General features: G+C 43.4%; 1 protein-coding gene across 1 annotated transcript in view; it reads right to left on the reverse strand.

Annotated features, from left to right (window-relative positions):
* The window catches only part of FRMPD1 (FERM and PDZ domain containing 1), a 144569-nt gene extending 122763 nt beyond the window's left edge, over positions 1-21806 (reverse strand). The window contains exon 1 of the mRNA XM_033238063.1: positions 21339-21806. The gene's annotated coding sequence lies outside the window, so the exon portion shown is untranslated. The remainder of the gene's footprint in view (positions 1-21338) is intronic.
* Positions 21807-22171: the final 365 nt, after the last annotated feature.

Raw genomic sequence — 22171 nt, forward strand, 5'->3', positions numbered from 1 at the left:
GACTCCACTCTGTCTTCTGTGCTGTCTAGTCCCCAGCCCCTTGCCAAAATGTATAATCTTCATTTTTGTTCACACAGTTACCTTAGTCTAGAAGGGCCTTTACCTTGAAACTCTTCACAGACTTCAAGGGTCAGTATAAAGGCTGCCCCCTGCCTGAAGAATGTCTGTTTCCTTAAAGAGATAAACAACTGCTTTTTCTTCTACACTCCGATGAGTCTCTTTGTGTTTCTTTCTTATGGCACTTAGCACGTTGAACTTCTCAATACATACAGTTATCTTTGTTCATCTTCTTTCATATCCCATTCCAGACACCTTTCCCAACCAGAGGCTGTCTCATTCATGGTGAGACATAACAATGAGAACAGGACACAGCATACAGTGGTCTCAGCACACACACCTTCCACGAATGACTGCATCAATGAATGCAACATCCCCTCATCACCCAACACAGTGTCTACCATGTGGTCAGACTTTAAAATATTCCAATGATCTACTGAACAGCAGGTTAATCTATACTGAATGTTGTATGTGAGATCTGCATATCTGCCTATTTTATGTGATTATCCCTTCATATGAATATATATTATTTTATCATATGTCATTTTTAAAAAGATCACTCTTTGGAGAAAGTATTACCACATACATAAGCATCTCTTTTTTTTTTTTTTTTCTTTTCTAACTAAATGTGCTAAAGCTGAACAAGGGCCTAGATGAGGTTTCTGAAGGGCAATTGGCTGCTTGCAGCTTTGAAATATCCTACTTCTTTCTCATTTCCTATCAGTCAGTCCCATCCTCTCCTTGCATCCAATTTTGTTTAATGAGACTACTGCAATGTATTTATTTTGGGGTGATTGGATTTAGAAAGACATTCATCTAACACGCAATTGCTGCCACAAGCTGAATGGCTGAATCATAACAGAGATGATGGCATTAATCCGAGGACAGCTGTTTCTTATCATTTCTAACACAAAAAAAGCTCAGGCCAGGCTGGAGTTTCTGCCTCAGTTGCAAGGTGGGACTGATAGGATCTGAAGCAGAAATGCTTCCGGACAGGTGGCAGCAGACAGGGAAAAAGAAGAAATGCCCTGTGAGGGACTAAACATTCGGTTTTTAGAACTTTGTCTCTCTGATGTGTGAAGGTTGCTTCTGACCCTCTGGGACGTCCGGCTAGTTTTTTGTATTTTTTAGTAGAGATGGGGTTTCACAGTGTTAGCCAGGATGGTCTCGATCTCCTGACCTCGTGATCCGCCCGTCTCGGCCTCCCAAAGTGCTGGGATTACAGGCTTGAGCCACCGCGCCCGGCCCTCTGTTGGTAATTCTTTGCAGCTATTAAAGCAAAATGATAACAATGCTGGCTTACATTTGCACAGCATCTTATAGTTTACAACATGCATTCATATTCACCGTCTCAGGCAAGATAAGCAGCCGCCACCCATGTGCCCAGAACTCAGGGGCATACCCAATATGGCTCCCAGGGAGCTGGGCAGCTCCTTCTAAGGAAATCTCCCGTGGCATTTGCCTGTTTCAGATACCCACAATCCACTATGAAAGCATTACTCCTTTGAACTTAGGCACTTTTAGTGTTAAAGCAAAAACGTCCCTGGAAGCAAGCATATAGCCAACTCTGCAACTGATTTACACCTGAGTATGAATGCATTCTCAGCAGAACAACTGGCTGAGGTTTTGAGCAGTTGTGTTAAACTGACTTCCTCTTATGTGGTACTATTGTGAGCTCTCGCTTGAGGACCCCTCAACCTGAGCAAAAGTATCCTGTTCAGAAGGTTTCTCCCCAGGCCCTACAAATCCCAGCAGCCCTCACCCAGCTTCTCATCTGCTGGAGCCTATTCACTCCCTCGTAAATGCATCTAAGGTGCTTCCCACACTGGCTCTCCCCTACTGGGGCCCATATCTGCTTCCTGAAGCATTCTTTGCCTGAACAAATCCTGGGAGTGTTGGCCAATCCCGAAGCAGCTGCTACTCCTTGCTCCACAGCCAAAGCGTTAGCCAGCCCTGCTCTTTTCCTGTAAATTTCCAGAGCGGGAGTCAGACCCAGTCCCCTGGGGCCCCAACTGCAGGAGACACAGCTCAAGCTGTGAGTGGTCCTGCTGAAGTGAGGTGAGATAGGCACCCACACACCCCTTCCTTATCCCCCTGGGCCCACGAGCAGCACTTAGCACAAGCACATAGGGGAGTAGAAGGAGCAGTGGCTTGGCATTGCTGAGAACAAAAAATAATGAGCAGTTTCACCACTGACAAGGCATACAACTTGAGGCAGGTGCCTTCATTACTAAGGCTCATTTTCCTCATCTATAAAATGGGAATAAATAGCATATTCTTCACAGGGCTGCTGTGAGAATTAAATAACATGCACCATAAATCACTTAGTCCAGCACCGTGCATAGAGAAGGCCCTAAGTAAATGGTTGCTATTGATCATCATGATTTTTTTTTTTTTAAAGCTATTTGGGGTAATGTTCAAGGGCTTAGCATAGTAGACAGCTGTTATATGATATCCAAAGAAATCCTCTTCAGAAGCCTCCAGTCATTCTATCCTCCGACCCTTGGTGAGGATGACGGTGCAAGAGTCATGTAACCACTTTCTGCTAAATCCTGTTTTAACCACTCTGGGTGGTCTGTCCCATTACTTTGGGTATCTGATAGCTGTGTCTGAATTCTCTGTGGAAATTTCTAGTCTAAAACCCTGTTACAATTCACTCCTTTATTCAGTGAACAATTAATGAAGGTCTACCCTAGGGCAGGCCTTTCCTGTCCCCTGCCTCCTTTATCCTCCTCACTTACTCATTCTTTGCCTTCCTGATATGAAATATTGTGATGAAGAATCAGTCAGTCACTCCTTCTCTCTTTATCCCTTCTTCCCACTCCACCAATTTCTCGCTATCATTTTGGATACATGTGAGAAAATGTTTTTATTTTCTAAACAAAAATAGGTAACATGCAAACTGAAAAGAATTAAATTAAAACTACAATAAATAATGAAAATATTGGATGTCAAGTCATCTTATGAGCCTAGCACTTTTTTTAACAGAAAGCATTGAAGGCTGACTCTTGGGAATTAGGTTCTTCAAAATGCTGTTGCAAATACACACGACTAAAATATTACAGTAAAGAAGGTGCTTCATCATCTCTTCCTAGTACACAGTGTCTGGAATAGTAGGAAACAAGATGAAAATAAACAAGGGCCAGAAGATATTTCATTACTGCTTAAAAAAAAACAAAACTGTGCCATACTTTCTATAGCATATAAATACAGACACATGAAAAGGATACAATGAAAACAGGAGTTGAAAGGAAGACCCAGTGCTCCAAGACTGCTCCATCAGACAGCTGGGACATCAAACAGGCTTTCTGAAATATCATATAACAGCTGTCTACTATGCTAAGCCCTTGAACATTACCCCAAATAGTTTTTTTAAAAAAAGAAATCATGATGATCAATAGCAACCATTTACTTAGGGCCTTCTCTATGCACGGTGCTGGACTAAGTGATTTACGGTGCATGTTATTTAATTCTCACAGCAGCCCTGTGAAGAATATGCTATTTATTCCCATTTTATAGATGAGGTAATGAAGGCACCTCATCTATAAAATGGTGCCTTCATTACCTGCCTTGGTAATGAAGGCACCTGCCTCAAGTTGTATGCCTTGTCAGTGGCGAAACTGCTCATTATTTTTTGTTCTCAGCAATCCCAAGCCACTGCTCCTTCTACTCCACTATGATGCTCTGACCTGGAGGCAGATAAACACGAGTGTTCCACTTCTAATTTTGCCTATTTGTGTAGAAGTGAAGGGCAAAATGGAATTCTAGCCTCATCTGGAAGCCTTTGGTTTTTGTGTTTTTAAGAGCTACCTTGACTTAAGCGGGCCTTGGACTGTTCTTTGTGTTAGTGAAACTTCTAGCGATCACAGTGACCCTCTGTTACAGTGTAAGGATGGAATGCAGCTGCCAACTGCCTCCCAGTAATCTCCTATTGAGGAATGTATCACAGCACCAACTCCAGGATGTGGGGGAGGATGGGGACAAATGAATCTGAGAATACAGAGTTTTTTTTCCCCATCTACTCACTGTCAATTGGCACCTATGAAAAGCAGTATGTAGCTAGTAAGCACCTTCACTATATCAAGCGAACCCACCAAGACTACATGGCAGGTCCCAAGTAATATATGACTAAACCTTTTTAGGTTTAATTTCTTTTTTTGTTGTTTTGTTTTTTCTGAGATGGGAGTATCACTCTGTCGCCCAGGCTGGAGTTCAGTGGCACAATCTCAGCTCACCGCAACCTCCAACTCCCGGGTTCAACTGATTCTTCTGCCTCAGCCTCCCAAGTAGCTGGGATTATAGGCGCCTGCCACCACACCTTTCTAATTTTTGTACTTTTAGTAGAGATGGGGTTTTGCTCTGTTGGCCAGGCTAGTCTCAAACTCCTGACCTCAGGTGATCCACCCACTTTGGCCTCCCAAAGTGCTGGGATTTCAGGCATGAGCCACTGCACCAACCTTGATTCAATTTCCCTGCAGCTTTTGCCCTCCTCCATTTCTGCATGAATACAGCTCTCTTTTTCTCCCTCTGACCTTCTTTACCTTTCTCCCACAAACATTTATTGAGCATTTGCTATATGCCAACCCCTGAACTAGGTACAAGGAAATAACAAAGATCTCTGACCTCAAGGATTTTCCAGTTATAGTCCTGGGTTGTGAATATCACAATAGGGGACAGGTACTTGAGGCACGCATGTCACAGAGGAGATGTCAGGAAAGGTTTACATGGAAAAAAAAATGGAAACGTTCCCGAGTCTTCCCTGCTTGGAAAAAATTTTATACCCGCTGCAACCTAAATTCTATTCCACTTTAGAGCTCTGTCATAGAACCCTATGGCATGTCGGCTTACATTAGTCACTTGGGGCTGGGTTTATCTCCTCCATTCCATTCAGTATAATTCACTCCACATAAATCCTGTGCTAGGCTGTGCTGTGGGAGAGGAAAATGATAAAGTCAATCCCAGGACTGGCTCAGCAGGGAGCTCACAGGAGGAAAACTACGCAACAGAAGGATAAACCAAGTGCAACAGAGGATGACATGGACACAGGTTTGCCTCCTCCCACTAAAGGAGGCAAATGCCATGGAGTGCTTTAGGGAAGAAGTGGCATTTGAGAGGAGCTTTGAAAGGTGAGCAAGATTTCTCTAGTCAGAGACCGAAAGACAGACGATGCTTTGTAACAGATTCAGAGAAGGCAAGAAGAAGGGGAAAGAAAGAGACAGTGTGTTTGAAGGAACTGCAGTAAACCAGTGAGGCTGGCATATAGGGTATATGGTCAGGGAGAGGTATATGATTGGAAGAAAAAAACCTGGAAAGGTTAATTTGGACCAATCTGTGGGGGCTTTCAATACTTGTAAGGTATTGACACTTAATATGTAGGCTATTTCCCACTCAAAAATGCTTCCCATTTGGGGAAGTGGCAGTGGACATGCTGGTGAGAAGTAGCAGTGGAGATGGAGAAGTGCCACTTTTGGGTCAGGGGCTGAGTGTCACCTATTCATGTGTCCCCTGTAATAGCCAGCACTGTTCCCCCCTGTTTCATACATATTTGTGAGACTGAACTGTATTAAAGATTCAATTTGAAAGCATGAATTTATGTCTTGCAGATGTCTTGTCCTTTTTGTTTTAATCCTGTCAGAAAAGTCATTCAATTCCAAGTCACAGTACGTCCCTGCCGAAGGCTATCATTATCTGGCAGTTATGTGGCACCTCAGAGCAGTTGCACCTCATTTGCAGTCCTTAATTACCTCATGCGCCATTTTAATTGGTCTGTGATTGTCTGTGTGGACAGACTTCGTATCCTTTCTGGAGTCAGCTGGGGCTGCCCCACCCTTTCCTACAAGCTCAGTCATCTGAACATCACTAACTGAGAAGACTCAGGAAGCCTGCTGAGCTCCAAAGCATGCAAAGAATGGGCCCTCATGGGGAGTTCTAATGACCAGAGGGCTGCTGGGACCCACCAAAGGGCAGCTGTCCAGTGAAGTCAAGAGTCACTTTAGGCAGGCCTTGTTAGGAAAGTAGGGAGGAAAGCACAACAGGGGCAAACTGTAGGGACCACCCAGAGTGTGACACAAGAATTCCAGATGAGGTTTGATAATTACATCAGTAGGGATCTTTAAAAATGCTTAAGATGACCCATTTAGAAAGCAATCCACTGCAAGAGATGGCTTAGAATTATGGAATTAATGAGGACACAGTGTCTCCCGAATCCAGTCAAGTGGTCAGATTGGATTGGGATCATGATCTCAATTTAATCAAAAGATAATAATGGCTAATTTTACTGAGCATTTACTATGTGCCAGATAGTTTTCTAAGCACTGGACCTACATTAGCATATTTAATCCTCACAATAATTCTATCAAGTGAATGCTATCATTTCTCCATTTTACAAGTGAGGAAACAGGCACAGAGCCAGTAAGACTTATCCTAAGTCACACAGTGGGCAAGTGGTAGAGCCTGAATTTGAAACCAGGCAGTCTGGCTCTGGCATGTACTGAATGCAACACTCTCCCACCTTTCTGAGGTCAGAGTGTCTCTTGTTCTCATCACTCCGGCCAGCAGAACTGGAGGACAGAAGAGGCCTGAATTGTAACATCTCATTCTGAGATATGAAGGTTTGTCATCACGGCATAAAGGGAAAAGCTTAGTTCTGCAGCCGAACAGAACTTCTTAGAAACCAATTTCCATCATATTAGTGATCTTGGGCAACTTACTTAGCCTCTAAAGGTTACAGTTTCTTGGGCGTAGGATAGAGATTAAGAGCAAAATCACATACCTAGGGCTGAGCCTGGCATAGTGTGGGTGCTCAATAATGACTCTTATCGTGGTCTGTGTGCAGTCTGCAGAAAGCAAGCAATGCATACGAATGGGTCCTTCTACATCCAGCAGTGTTTACAGGAAAAGACTTCTAAGTCTAAGAGGGATCGTTCAACCCTATGTTTCCTGTAGCTTGGTGGTAATATCCCCCAGGAACACCAGCCCCCTTTATTCTAACTCTAGGATCACTGTTGTGCCTTCCAGTCTATGATTTGGTCTTTGCTCTTGCCAACGCTGCCCTGAGGAGTCTGTCTAATCCTGCTGTTCTATCTCCTAGAGATACAGAGGGACCAGACCCATCTACAGTACTGCGAATCAAGCCCTACTTCTGATACTAGAATTTTCAATCATGGTTTCATGCTAAACCTCAACATCTGACTTCTGTGCTTGACCTTCAAGTTGGTAAATCTAACAATAGTATTATCTGTTATTTCTTCTCAGTGCAGGTGGAATTTATAAGAAAACTCTGTTCTTTTTCATGGTGCAACAGCAGGATGCAATAGAAAGTGGCCTGGGCTCTGAGCTCTGTCTCTACCTCTTATTAACTGTGTGACCATGAGCAACTCCAATCCCTGCCCTTTCCCTCAAGAGTTCTTAGGATGATGGAATAAAAGAACAGACGTGGGCTGGGCGCGGTGGCTCACACCTATAATCCCAGCACTTTGGGAGGCCAAGGTGGGTGGATCACTTGAGGTCAGGAGTTTGAGACCAGCCTGGCCAACATGGTGAAACCCTGTCTTTACTAAAAATACAAAAATTAGCCTGGTATGGTGGTGCACACCTGAAACGCCAGCTACTCAGGAGGGTGAAGCAGGAGAATAACTAGAACTCGGAGGCGGAGGTTGCAGTGAGCCGAGATTGCACCACTGCACTCCAGCCTGGGCAACAGAGTAAGACTCTGTCAAAAAAAAAAAAAAAAAAAAAAAAAGAGCCGAGCACAGTGGCTCACACCTGTAATCCCAGCACTTTGGGAGGCCAAGGCCGATGAATCACTTGAGGTCAGGAGTTCGAGACCAGCCTGACCAACACGGTGAAAGCCCGTCTCTACTAAAAATACACACACAGAAAAACTAGCTGGGCATGATGGTGGGTGCCTGTAATCTCAGCTACTTGGGAGGCTCAGGCACAAGAATCACTTGAACCTGGGAGATGGAGTTTGCAGTGAGCCGAGATCGTACCATTGTACTCTAGCCTGGGCAACAGAGGGAGACTCTTGTCTCAAAAAAAAAAAGAACAGATGTGTTCATGTGTTTTGATGACAAAGAAACACATGAATGGAATGGAAGGAGGGAGTTATTATCACTGAGGTTTTATCTAGTTTGGGAAATCCTGGCAATGTTAAATAAAATTGCTCTAAGCCACCTGGGGCTTGGGGTGCCCTAGAATCTTGAGGCTGTAGTGTTGTCAGTACTACGGGCAACAGTGAGTGATCCTGAAAGAATTAGAAATGAGATTGTCCTCTGAGAATTAAAGTAGGACATCAACACATAATGCATTAGAGTAGAGATTTGCTAAGTCACCTTAAAGAAACAGAATGGTCCTCAGACCAGGAAAGCTTGAAGAAATCTCATTGAAAATAGTAATACAGATAAAAAATAAAAGCTCAATCAGAAGGGAGGTTGATGAGCTAAGAAAACGCTAGAAACCGGTGCAGTGGTTCACGCCTGTAATCCCAGCACTTTGGAAGGCCGAGGTGGATAGATCACCTGAGCTCAGGAGTTCGAGACCAGCCTGGGCAACACAACTAAACCCCATCTCTACCAAAAAATACAAAAAAATTAGCCAGGCATGGTATGCCTGTAGTCCCAGCTACTGAGAAGGCTGAGATGGGAGGATCAGTTGAGCCTGGGAAGCCGAGGTTGCAGAGAGCCGAGATCACGCCACTGCACTCCAACCTGGGTGACACAGTGAGACCCTGTGTCACAAAGAAAGAAAGAAAGAAAGAAAGAAGAAAGAAAGAAAAAGAAAGAAAGAAAGAACAGAGAAGGAAGGAAAGAAAGGAAGAAAGGAAGAAAGAAAGAAAGAAAGAAAGAAGAAAGAAAGAAAGGAAGAAAGAAAGAAAGAAAGGGAAAAGACAAGACTAGAAAAGGTAGCAACCCTGCAAGGTCAGACAAGCAAGTCTTGGCAATGTTCACCTAATACCATCCAGGGCAGAGGGGCTCTGGTTAAGAAGGAGATTTGGGTAATTCTAATGACAAGTATCTCCCTACTATAGAGGTCTAGGCCAGATGCCTCTAAACATTCTTTTAATTTTTTCCCCTTATTTTAATTCCAAACTTATCAACCAATCTAATTATAGTTTAGCTTCTCATGTAGATCCACCTACAAGAAATAAATTCATTAGCCATTGGACTTAGGCATCCCTTGGCAATTGTATTTCTTACCATGAGTTAATAAACTGACACCTGATTATAATATGACTTCTCATGTGGCCTACTTAATTGGCTAGATTGCTCTAGTCATAGGCCTTGAACATTTGAAACCTTCAGCAATTCTAGTTTTCCTTGTAAATTAATAAGCTAGCATCCTGGTTATGTACAGTAGCCTTGTGAGCCTAGACACCCTTGAGTGCTGACAAATTAGACTTCTTAACCTCAGGGGCAAAGGGCCAGTACCTGGACCCTGCAAGTTCATTAAGGTAATGCCCCACTGTGAAGGTTTTTTGGGAAATGTTTCAGCTGGCCTTTCCCTGGAGTCATTCAGTCAATTTCATTGCCCACACCATTCCTTTTGAAACACTACAGAAGGAACTGACTCCCCCGTGCAATGCAGGGATTCCCTCTATGGCAAAGCCTACCAACAGATGAATACGAATAAGTCCATATTCTTCATCCTGCCTGTCTCATTGGGATCCCAGCCTGCCTTCCCCATGTTATTTCCCAATTCTTCTCCATATGCACTCTGAATTCCAGACTTGGTATCTTTGCCTGTGTTGTCTATTTCTGCCTAGAATAATCTTTTTCCCTCTACCCCTTAGTCCCACATGCCAAATCCTATCTTTGATTCAAGACTTGGGCTAGGTGTCCACTCTCCACAACCACTTCCATGATTGCTACCCCATCTCTGAAGTCCTATAGATCATTCCTGTTCACTTGCATTTTCTACCTATGTTAGAGTGATGCCATAAGAGGTCTCTAAGAATCTCAGAAATAAAGTCCCCTCTCTGCTGACAGCATTTTTCCCTTGTAAGAAAATCTTCTTGGGAAGTCAGATTCATTCAGTCTTTCATTTATTTATTTAGTCATTTGACAAATATTTCCTGAGTGCCTCTATGTGCCAAGCAGTAGGAGGCAAGGGTGGATAAGATGGACAGGGCTTCTGCCCTCATTGCAGCTTCCAGTCTAGTGAGAGATAACAGACACTAGATAAACAAACAGTTAATAAATTATGGCTGTAGTAAGTGCCATGAAGCAGTACATGGTACACAGTTCTCTGAGAGTACAGAAGAGGCTTTCCAGAAAAGTTACCTGTAAGTTAAACCTGCAGGTACATGGAAGCCAAGAGAAGAAGAGAAGGTGCTTGAAAGAGTGTGAGTTGAATGATCTCAGTGGCCAGCATCACTGAGCTGTGGCAGCCTGATGTTTTCAGTTGACTGGTTGACTACCCTGTCTTCAGATAATGCTAGGAACAAATTTAAAAATATTTTTCCTCTGCCCTTCTGTTTTCTAGCTCCAAGCAGACTATCCCCTTTACACAAAGAGCCAGCAAAGTATCATATGATTTGTTGTATTTAAGCTCTCTGAGTTATAACTACATTCCTATTAGCCAATTGATTTTGTTGGTTTGTTTCACATTAATTTTTCCTAATTTCATTCTCAAAGGGTAACATTAACTTCATGCTTTAGGGAATCTTATTGTCAATCTCATCTACCATCTGTAAGGTACAAAAATCTTTGTTTTGTTATCTGTTGCATCTGCAGTGCTATGATGCCTGTCACATACATAGTAGGTGCTCAGTATATATTCACCGAGTGAATGGACGGATGGATAGATGAATTTTATCTTCCCTCTTACACTAGGAGCACACTACTTGCCTAGTTCACATTTGGGCTCCTCTAGCACTTAGGACAATGTCCTCCACATGGTAGGTAATCAATCAATAAGTTATTTGAAAATGAAAAATCACCTTGCCTTTGCTTGAACGTTTTCATGACTGGAAAGAACTTCTTGCTTTTTCAGGCAGTTGGTGCTAGTTGAACTGCTCTAGCTATTAAAGTTCCTCCCATTCTCAGGTTAACATCTACCTCCCTACTGGTCCTAGTTCTGTCCTCTGGACCCATGAAGGACAACTCCTCATCCTCTGCCCCATGGCAGCCCTTCTGATATTGGGACAGTGACCAGGTTCTCGTAGTCACTTAAAAACAGGACATCTCTCCAGTGTGAACTCAAATCCTTTAAAATATTTTGAAACAGGCTGGGCACAGTGGCTTCCGCCTATAATCCCAACACTTTGGGAGGCCAAGGCACATGGATCACCTGAGGTCAGGAGTTCGAGACCAGCCTGGCCAATGCAGTGAAACTTCGTCTCTACTAAAAATACAAAAATTATCCCAGCTACTTGGGAGGCTGAGGCAGGGGAATCGCTTGAACCCGGGAGGCAGAGGTTGCAGTGAGCTGAGATCGTGCTACTGCACTCCAGCCTGGTGACAGAGCAAGACTAAGTCTCAAAAAAGAAAAAGAAAAAAAAAATTAGCTGGGCATGGGGGCACATGCCTGTAATCTCAGCTACTCAGGAGGCTGAGGCAGGAGAACTGCTGGAACCCAGGAAGCAGAGGTTGCAGTGAGCTGAGATCACGCCACCGCACTCCAGCCTGGGCAGTAGAGCAAGACTCCGTCTCAAAAAAACAAAACAAAACAAAAAAATTTTTGAAGTACTCCTAGCATACTTCAAAGGAGGACACAGCCCTCATAGGTTTGTGGGTGTTCTGAACTCTCACAGAGAGCCACTGGGCAAGCAGGTTCTCTCTCCAGGTCAGGAACCCAGACTGGAAACAGTGCTAACAATAATGAATGTTTACTTCACAATTAATAATGGTTTACTGGTCAATCCACATCACACCCCTGGGATATAGGTCAGGGTTTCCAGGCCTATAAATGGTCGAGGAAATGAAGCAGAAGACAAGGGTTTATGTGTATTTTGCATACGTGCTGGGGCCTGAGTGGAGGACAGAACTGAGCTGAGGGCTCAGGAAATCAAGAGCCTATATCCAGGCTGATCCATTGGGAATCGCCACTGGCCTCTCTCCTAGGCTGAGAGAATCACTGTAGGTCCAATGTCACTATAACCAGATCTGTGAAATGCTGCACATTCTAAGATAAGGAGTAAAGGGAAAAAAGAAAACAGAAGATAGACATTGAAGGCTTACTGTGTGCCAAGCTCTGCATTAAGCTCTGTGTACTAACGTATGTCAAAAATGTTTCCAAATACAGCACCTTAAACATAACAGACCCAAAGCTATGCATACAGGTTTAATACTATTTGAAATAAAGGGTGTATTACCTGGAGGCTCAAATATCTTTTTGTTACACATAGCTTTTATTGTAGTGGGATTTGCTCCAAATCCTCCTAGAACCAATATACTTGGGCAAAAAAAGAGTCTACCAAATAAAATAAGTGCACATATTTGATTTCATCAATTTCATTGTATTGTAAATGCACAAGACATTTTTAGTGATTCCCTCTGAAAATCAGAATCCTTTCAAAATCATTTTATAATTTGAAGAAATCCCTTCTTTATATTAGATCTTCAAGAGTAAGGCTTCCTGCAAGCAATGATTCTTAACCTGTTGGGAGATTTTGAGTCCTTTGAGAATCTGGTGACAGCCCCATGGGCTGTCCCCAGAAGAACACGTAGATTCACATAAGCACAAAAAAACTGCTTATACAATTTCAGGGTCTGTGAACTCAAGGTTAAGAACCTCTAATCTCTCACATACACTGCTGATGAGAATACAAATTTTTACAAAGGTCAAGAAGGGAAATTTGGCAATAGCTATCAAAATTACAAATGCTAGATCGGAGGGCATTTGTTCATCAGTAGGGGACTGGTTAAATACATTTTAGTTAAATAAATTTTAGAATGTCTATACATAGAATACAATGTACCTTTGTTTTAAAAAAAGAATGTAAGGCCGGGCCGCGGTGGCTCACGCCTGTAATCCCAGCACTTCAGGAAGCTGAGGACAGATCACCTGAGGTCGGGAGTTCGAGACCAGTCTGACCAACATGGAGAAACCCCGTCTCTGCTCAAACAAAAATACAAAATTAGCCAGGTGTGATGGTGCATGCCTGTAATCCCAGCTACTCAGGAGGCTGACGCAGGAGGATCTCTTGAACCCAGGAGGTGGAGGTTGCAGTGAGCTGAGATCACACCATTGCACTCCAGCCTGGGCAACAAGAGAGAAACACTGTTTCAAAAAAAAAAAGAATATGAAAGTTATTTATGTACTGATATAACATAATCTCTAACATATATGATATGATAAATGAAAAAAGAGAGATATAGGACAGTGTAAACAGTATACCATTTGTTGTTGTTGTTGTTTTGACACAGTGAAACTCAGTCTCTAAAAAAATAAAATAAAGTCAAGCAAGTCCTAAACCTCACTTTCCTCATTTATTCAGTTATTCAACAAATGGAGTGTCTCTTATGTGCTAGACATTGTTCTGGCCACTAAAGATACTGCAGTTAAAAAAAAAAAAAAGAGACAAAAATCTCTGCCCTTGCTTGAGGGATGGATATCCCAATGACTCTGATTTGATCATTATACACTGTATGCTTGCATCAAAATATCACACGTACCCCGTAACTATGTACAACTATTATGTATCCATAATGATTTAAAACTCAAAAAAAATCTCCACATTCAAGGAGCTGACATTTTGTTGTGGGGAGAGAGACAACAAATTAAGAAAACTATGTAGCATGTTCAGTGGTGGCAAGTGCTGGGAAGAAACTAAAGTTGGGAAGAAACATGAGGACTCCTGGCCGGGGGGAGTTGTAAATTAAATGGGGCTTCAGGGCAGGCCTTTCTGGGAAAGTGACATTGGACCTGAAAGAGAGGCAGCTCCAAACCCCGTGGATAGGGTGGTGGGGAAAGCAGTCCAGGCAGAGGGAAGAATCAGGGCCAAGACTCTGGGGCCCTGAGTGGGCTTGGCTTTCCTGAGGAAGAGCAAGGAGGCTGGAGCCCAGAGCAAGGAGCTGAAGCTAATGAGGAAGGCTGAGGGAAGGACAGCCAGTGAGAGAAGACATGGGCCCCTGTGGAGCCTTTATAGCCACTGTAAGGGCTTTGATTTCCACTCTGAGTCAGATGGGAAGCCGTTGAAAGGTTTTGAACTTGCATTTTAACAGGAGCACTTTAGCTACCGTGATGAGAACAGACTTGAAGGGGGTGAGGGTGGAAGGTTACTGCAATCATCCAGGTGAAAGGGGATGGTGGTTTGAAGCAGGGAAGTAACAGTGGAGGAGTGAGAAGTACTCTGATTCTGGATATGCTTTATGAAGGTGCAGCAACAGGATTTGCTGACCAGATTGGATGTAGGGTGTGACAGAAAGAAATGAGTCAAAGATGACTCCAAAGTTTTGGACCTCAGCAACCTGAAGGCTGGAATTGCCACTACCTGGGATGAGGAAAACTGAAGGGGAGGAAGTTTCTTGGGGGCAGAGGAACGAGAAGGAAATATTAGGAGTCAAGTTTTAGACGTTTTAAACTTGAGATGCCTTTTTTTCTTTTTTTTTTTCTTTTTTTTTTTTGACGGAGTTTCGCTCTTGTTGCCCAGGCTGGAGTACAATGGCGTGATCTCAGCTCTCCGCAAATTGCGCCCACGGGTTCAAGCCATTCTCCTGCCTCAGCCTCCCAAGTAGCTGGGATTACAGGCATACACCACCATGCCTGGCTAATTTTTTGTATTTTTAGTAGAGATGGGGTTTCTCCATGTTGGTCAGGCTGGTCTCAAACTCCCGACCTCAGGTGATCTGCCCGCCTCGGCCTCCCAAAGTGCTGGGATTACAGGCATTGAGCCACCGCCCCTGGCCTGAGATGCCTATTAAACATCCAAACAGAGATGTTGAGTGGACAGTTGGATGTTTGGTCAGGAATTCAGGAGCATGGTTGGACTGTAATAATATTCATCTGTAAAACTGGGATAATATAATAACATCTACATAATAATACTTATTTTTTTTTTTTTTTTTGAGACTGAGTTTCGCTCTGTCGCCCAGGCTGGAGTGCAGTGGCCGGATCTCAGCTCACTGCAAGCTCCGCCTCCCGGGTTTACGCCATTCTCCTGCCTCAGCCTCCCGAGCAGCTGGGACTACAGGCGCCCGTCACCTCGCCCGGCTAGTTTTTTGTATTTTTTAGTAGAGACGGGGTTTCACCGTGTTAGCCAGGATGGTCTCGATCTCCTGACCTCGTGATCCGCCCGTCTCGGCCTCCCAAAGTGCTGGGATTACAGGCTTGAGCCACCACGCCCGGCCCATAATAATACTTATTATTGGGAGGATTAAACAAGACAATCCATGTAAAACTTTCAGTGTACACAGGGCCTAGCACACAATATGCCCCCAATACATTTCAGCTATTATTCTTATTGAAATGTAAATACTGTCAGTATTTTTATCATTACTATGAAGTTATGAATACGGTTGCTTTTAAGATTAATAAGTTGTTTCTGTGTCAATTCCCAGGAATGATTTGCAAAAGAAAACTAAGTCTTGCCAGGCACAGTGGCAAGTGCCTATAGTTCCAGCTACTTGAGAGGCTGAGATAGGAGGATCACTTGAACCCAGGAGTCCAAGTCCAGCCTGGGCAACATAGTGAGACCAACTACCCTCCCCCCATCTCAGGAAGGAAGAAATATAGTGGAAGAAAAGGAGGGAGGGAGGGAGGGAGGGAGGAAGGAAGGAAGGGAGGGAGGGAGGGAGGCAGGCAGGCAGGGAGAGAGGGAGGGAGGGAGGGAGGGAAAGAAAGAAAAAAAGAAAGAGAAAGAAAGAACAAAGAGAGAAAGAGAAAGGAAAGAAAGAAAGAAAGAAAGAAAGAAAGAAAAGAAAAGAAAAGAAAAGAAAAGAAAAAAAGAAAAGAAAAGAAAAGGAAGGGAGAAAGAAAGTAAAAGAAAGAAACAGGAGAAAGAAAGAAAGTAGGCAGTGCCTTTGGAATTGGTTTCTAGGCTCCAGAGTTTAAAACTCTGAAGAGTTGGGCATGCATCCTAGTCCTTTTAAGTTATGCCATGTTTCTTCAATAATCAGTATGTTACTTCATCAACCCAGAATTTATGTCAAGCTTTGAAAAGGGTTTGACATGGAGGATGAGGCAGTTTATCAGGAGAAATTGAATACCAGCAAGGACCCTGTGGGGAAGACATTCCTAGCCTGTTCATGTAGCCTTGGTGACACAGGGTTTAAACGGAATGAAGCATGAGAACTGACTACCCCATCTCGCCTTCAATAGCTGTAGATGTTATCTCTGGCCACAAGTTTATCTGGCTCCTTTTAAAATTGATTCACAAAAGCCACGACCCATGTCTTCCTGAAATAGCAAGCTTCTCAGAGGAACTTCCCTTGAAGAAGCACACCCTTGCTATTGTCTATTAATTTCTTCAGTGTTCTTCAGCTGTTTTATGTTGGGGAAGTAGAAACGAGAGCTGGTATGGTTTTATTACACATTTCTGTATCTTTGAAGCAGCGAGCTTCTAACATCAAAACCTAAACAATGAGGTTTCTCATTATTTTCACTTCTCTTCGAATTTTGACTATAAATCCCTGACTCTGTAATTCTCCTTAATATCTATGACAGGCTTGATGCTCAATAACTACCTATTAAGAATCCTCCTAATCTCCATTTATATGCAAAGGAAAGAGATGTTGAAGTGGTTCAAATAGTCCAAAAATGCTTGTGTAACAAATAGATGACGAAGGTCACATATAATCACAGATCTTGTTTGATGAATTTAGCAATGGTAACACTAGCACATGGATACAGATGGATGTACCAGTGAGAGAGAGAAGGAACAGTAACACGAAGGAGGGGCTTTTCCCCCTAATTCTTGTTTTTTTTTCTGTCTTTAAATGAGGCCACGTAAACTGAACTGACTACTGCTAATGAGGAGGTCATTGCTCAATTAAACCTCATGAAACACCACTTTCATTCCTTTCCCCTGATTTTTTTGTTTCTAATGATTTTCTTTTTCTTTTTTTTTTTTTAGATGGAGTCTCATTTTGTCACCCAGGCTGGAGTGCAATGGTACAATCCTGGCTCCCTGCAACCTCCGCCTCCCAGGTTCAAGTGATTCTCCTGCCTTAGCCTCCCGAGCAGCTGGGATTACGGCACGTGCCACCATGCTTGGCTAATTTTGGTATTTATAATAGAGACGGGATTTCACCATGTTGGCCAGGCTGGTCTCAAACTCCTGACCTCAAGTGATCCACCTGCCTCGGCCTCCCAAAGTGCTGGGATTATAGGCATCAGCCACTGTGCCCAGCCATGTTTCTAATGATTTCTATATTCACGGTTACTATGCTTCAAGCAGTGGCTTCATGTGAAAAAAAAAACAAAACCCTTCTTCCTTCTCCCAGGAGTCAAGCACTAACCCGTCAGGGTCTCATAGCCCAGAAGGACATGTGAGGGGCCAAGGGCTCCCTTACATCTATGGTTCTGTGCGGACACCCCTACTCTCTCTGGCTGTGTGTCCCAGAACTCTGGGTGGAGGAGAGCTAAACAATCCAAGAACTGATCATTCTGAACTGAGCCAGTCAAGCTGATTTGTGGCAAGAATTTAATAAATTCCTATCCTGTATCTGTTTTTCTGTTTTAAAGGGAATCATTTTTGTTTTCTATTAATTTTAAAGTAAATTTTAGTTTTATATTTCCAACCAAGCTAAGAAGGAAAAGGAAAGAGTTTTATGCATATTCAGCATCGTGGTGACAGAAGAAAATGCTATTTAGCAAGCGGTGCTTTATACACCAATCTCCCTTTGGCTTTAAAATTTGAACTCAGGACCACCAGAAATATACAGGTGTCTTTTTTTCCATGGGCAGTGTGGCCATAAAGTTTGTCATCCAACCCAGAATACTGCTAAGAGTGAAACAAAGCAATATAAAGAATGCCACCAGGCCGGGCGCGGTGGCTCAAGCCTGTAATCCCAGCACTTTGGGAGGCCGAGACGGGCGGATCACGAGGTCAGGAGATTGAGGACCATCCTGGCTAACACGGTGAAACCCCGTCTCTACTAAAAATACAAAAAAAACTAGCCGGGCGAGGTGGCGGGCGCCTGTAGTCCCAGCTACTCCAGAGGCTGAGGCAGAAGAATGGTGTAAACCCGGGAGGCGGAGCTTGCAGTGAGCTGAGATGCGGCCACTGCACTCCAGCCTGGGAGACAGAGCCAGACTCCGTCTCAAAAAAAAAAAAAAAAAAAAAAAAAAAAAAAAAAAATGCCACCAGTACAACAAGCAAATCAGACATCACTTTCATCACCAAATAAGTCCCTAGTCTACAACAATTTTTTCATTGCTCAAGAGGCTTGATCCAATAGATGGTTCCACGGCTAGCACACAGAATAAATGCCCTCTTCCACTGGGATAAATATGCCCTACTGTTTTAAGAATACAACAGCAGGTTTCTTTCCTTCTCCCTTCTCTTATCCAACCATCTCTACTGCCATTTTAATTACAGAGTCCTGTTGCAGATTCTGTCTAAGCAGACCTGCCATAACCTTAGCTCCTACATCCTTGCTCCAAAAAGTTCATCCAGGGGTCTAAAGATTATACAACCCATCTCCTGAATTCAGTTAGTGGGCAGTGAGCTGAATATTTAAAATTCCATAAGGCTGAGTGTAGCGGTTCATGCCTGCAATCCCAGCTACGTGGGAGGCTGAGGTGGAAGGATCATTTGAGCCCAGGAGTTCAAGACCAGCCTGGGCAACAAAGTGAGACCCTGCTTCTACATAAAATTTAACAACTAGCTAGGCATGCACCTGTAGTCCCAGCTAATCAGGAGGCTGAGATGGGAGGATCCCTTCAGCCCAAGAATTTGAGGTTGTGGTGAGCTATGATCATGCTACTGCACTTCAGCCTGGGTGACAGAGTAAGACCTTGTCTCAGTAAGTAAGTAAGTAAGTAAGTAAATAAATAAATAAATGAAATTCCACCAGAGTGACAATATGATTTAGAATCAGTCTTATCTGCTGTATAAACCAGGACAGAGGTCTAAGGCAATTTCCAAAGTCCTATCAGATAGGTGGCCTTTCTCGCCATTAGCAGAGGGCTCCTCTAAGGCACAGAATATGCACAATCTAATTCTATATTCACGGTGGCTAGTGCCCAGAGCGGGGGCTGGTGTAGAGTGAGTTCTCAGTATGTGCTATGGAATGACCAGGCTGCTTTCTCATCTCCACATCTCCATCAGCTCTGGGTTCTTGAGTGCCCATGTTTTTCCTCCCCCTTTCAATGTAGTGAAGGAGAGTCCTGCCATGATCTGTCAGTTGGCTGGGGTGGGCTTTGTTGCCAGCCCTTAGGGACTGGCTAGCATTCTGCTTCTCCCAAGGATTGTGCTGAGCCAAAGAGAGCCTCTCACAGACTCCAGGTACCAGGTTTGGGCACAGGCTGAGTCTGCTGCGTTCCATTCAGTTCAGAAACATCCAAAAAAGTCCATTACCTTCCCAGCCCCAGGCTGGGTACTGGAAGCACAGCCTGAAAGTCATATACAACATTGAAAGGTTATATATGCACTGAAGCACAGTGACTAACAGCAACAACTCCACAGTGGGTTTGTATTCCAGCTCCACAATGTACTATCTGATTATCCCTGGGTGAATATTTAACCTCTCTATGCCTGACTTTTCCATTTGTAAAGTAGAAATAATAGAGCCTGCCTCAGAGGGTTGATGTGAGAATTACATTCAATGATTTAGAACCATGCTTGGCACAGCAGAGATGCTCAATAATGCTAACTATTACTATTTTGGGGTTTTGGCTCCTCTTCCTGCGGTCCTAATGCTTGGCCCACTTCCCTTCATTCTCCCTGGTTCTGGCTGGTTCCCCCATTTTTCAGGAGGGTCTTTTCTTTGCTCCTGGCCCACTTCAGTGCTGAGGACCAAGGACACACATCTTCACGCTAACATTTGGCTGGTGCCTTGTCCATCAGGATTTAAATCTGAAACCTTTATGAGGTTAAGCAATTATCTACCATCCCTGAACACAAGTGAATCATTACATAATTATTTTTCTAAGAAGGAAAGAAAACTTGGTCCACACAGAAGGAGGACCAGATTTGGAAGGAGTTGCTCTGAGCCAGAAGCCCTGTTTCTAAGCATACCTTGTGACTACATATTTCCAGTTCTTTCAGGGACAAAAGTGGGAGTTTCCACCCACCTCTCAGAAATTCTGATACCAGTGAACAAAAAGAATCTTCTTAGGATTTTTAACAATCAGGCTGTTATTTCTTCTTTACCCACCCTAAGTTCTCTACCAGGTACTAGATCATCTTAACTAGCAATGATTGGTTATATTTATTCGATTAGGCAAATGGATACTTTTCTTTGTGCTTCCCAAGAAATCTTTAATATAATCAAGAAATCTTCAATATAATCACCAAAGCCACTACTACCTAGTCAAGAAAGGTAAACTTTGAAATAAACTGGATTTTTTTCACTTAGATTAGGAAAATTCTGAATTTTTATAATTTTATAGTTCATATCCTCAAACTCCAAATAATTTTAATTCACACACTTAACAGTTGCATTCAAAAACACTGCATTGCTGCTATGCTTGCCCTAGCCAAGTTCCAGGTGGTACTCTTTGCATCATCTCCAACACTTAAATTATAGATAATTTCAGTGAAAAGCAAATAATAAAAACTATTAGGCCAGGCACAGTGGCTCACTCCTGTAACCCCAGCACTTTGGGAGGCCGAGGTGGGCAGATCACCTGAGTTCAGGAGTTCAAGACCAACCTGGCCAAAATGGAGAAACCCCGTCTCTACTAAAAATACAAAAAATTAGCCGGGCGTGGTGGCATGCACCTGTAAGCCCAGCTACATGGGAGGCTGAGGAAGGAGAATCATTTGAACCCAGGAGGCAGAGGTTGCAGTGAGCTGAGATCACGCCATTGTACCCCTGCCTAGACGACAACAGCAAAACTCTGTCTCAAAAACAAAACAAAAGAAAAAACCTATTAGCCAATAAACATAAAAACCTCCCGAAATATGATCATTCTATTAAGTATAAATCACCACTGCTCTGCCACCCACCTCCCCTACTCCAGTCCTTAGGAATGTTTCCTTCTGATGGATCTGGGTTAAATACTTAAGACACAACAGTTGAACTATTGTGTCCCAGAAGTCTGTACTTCCAGGATGACTTAAACACATCTCTGACCTAGCTCGTTTTTTGTTTGGTTTTGTTTGTTTTTTTGCTAACGATGTCTGCTGACCTGAACCAATGGTCAGTTGCCGTATGCTCCTAACACACACTTACCTCCTTCCTTCCACCAGTGTCCACAGTCTTCACACTGATCACCAAATCCCAGCATCAATCCTGGAAGAGACTGTAGAGACTGGCCAATCCAAGCCCTCATTTTACAGATATGGACTCTGGAGCAACTAAGAGATAGACACTTGGCCAGAGTCACGCAGCTCATTAATGCAAGAGCTGAGACTAGAATTGCTTAACTGGAGATTCATCTCCCTGTGGTGTCATTCTTCTTCCAACTGGTTCTTTTGCCCTCTGCCCTAGTTGGCTTTCCTGCACTCACACACAGTCCACACCCTCCTGGGATGTGGCAGCAGCCTGTGAGGCTCACCTGGAGTGAACTAACCCAGCTCAGCTGGCCTGGGACTCTACCTGCAGAGGAACAAGGATCATGTGGCTCTCCCGGAAACATAAACATTGTGTGGGGATGCACAGGATGTTCAAGTATATCCATCACCACAGGTCTGCCAAGTCTGCCATGCTGGGAAGCAAACAGAGCTTACAAGTCATTTCTAATATCTGAGACTGTTAAGTTCTTTCTTCCTATAATTTCAGGTTATCCTGCAATAAGAGCAATAGTGCCCCCTAAAATAAACTTATTTACAATAAGCATTTACTTAGGAGATAACCAAACAGCTGTCATTTGCTAGGCACTGTGTTAGCATCAGAGATAAAAAAATGAGAAGACGTGATTCCCACCCTTATTTTGGTGGAAGAGAAAGACGCATAGACAATGGTAAGATGTTAAGCTAAGTGTTTTGACGCTTGGACAAGAGTAGGCACAGGTCTCACAGACATGCAGAAGCAGCAGATGAGCCAGCACAGGAGGGCTAGTGGAA

Source organism: Trachypithecus francoisi, unplaced genomic scaffold (assembly GCF_009764315.1).
Source record: "Trachypithecus francoisi isolate TF-2019V2 unplaced genomic scaffold, Tfra_2.0 Lachesis_group16, whole genome shotgun sequence".
NCBI lineage: Eukaryota > Metazoa > Chordata > Mammalia > Primates > Cercopithecidae > Trachypithecus > Trachypithecus francoisi.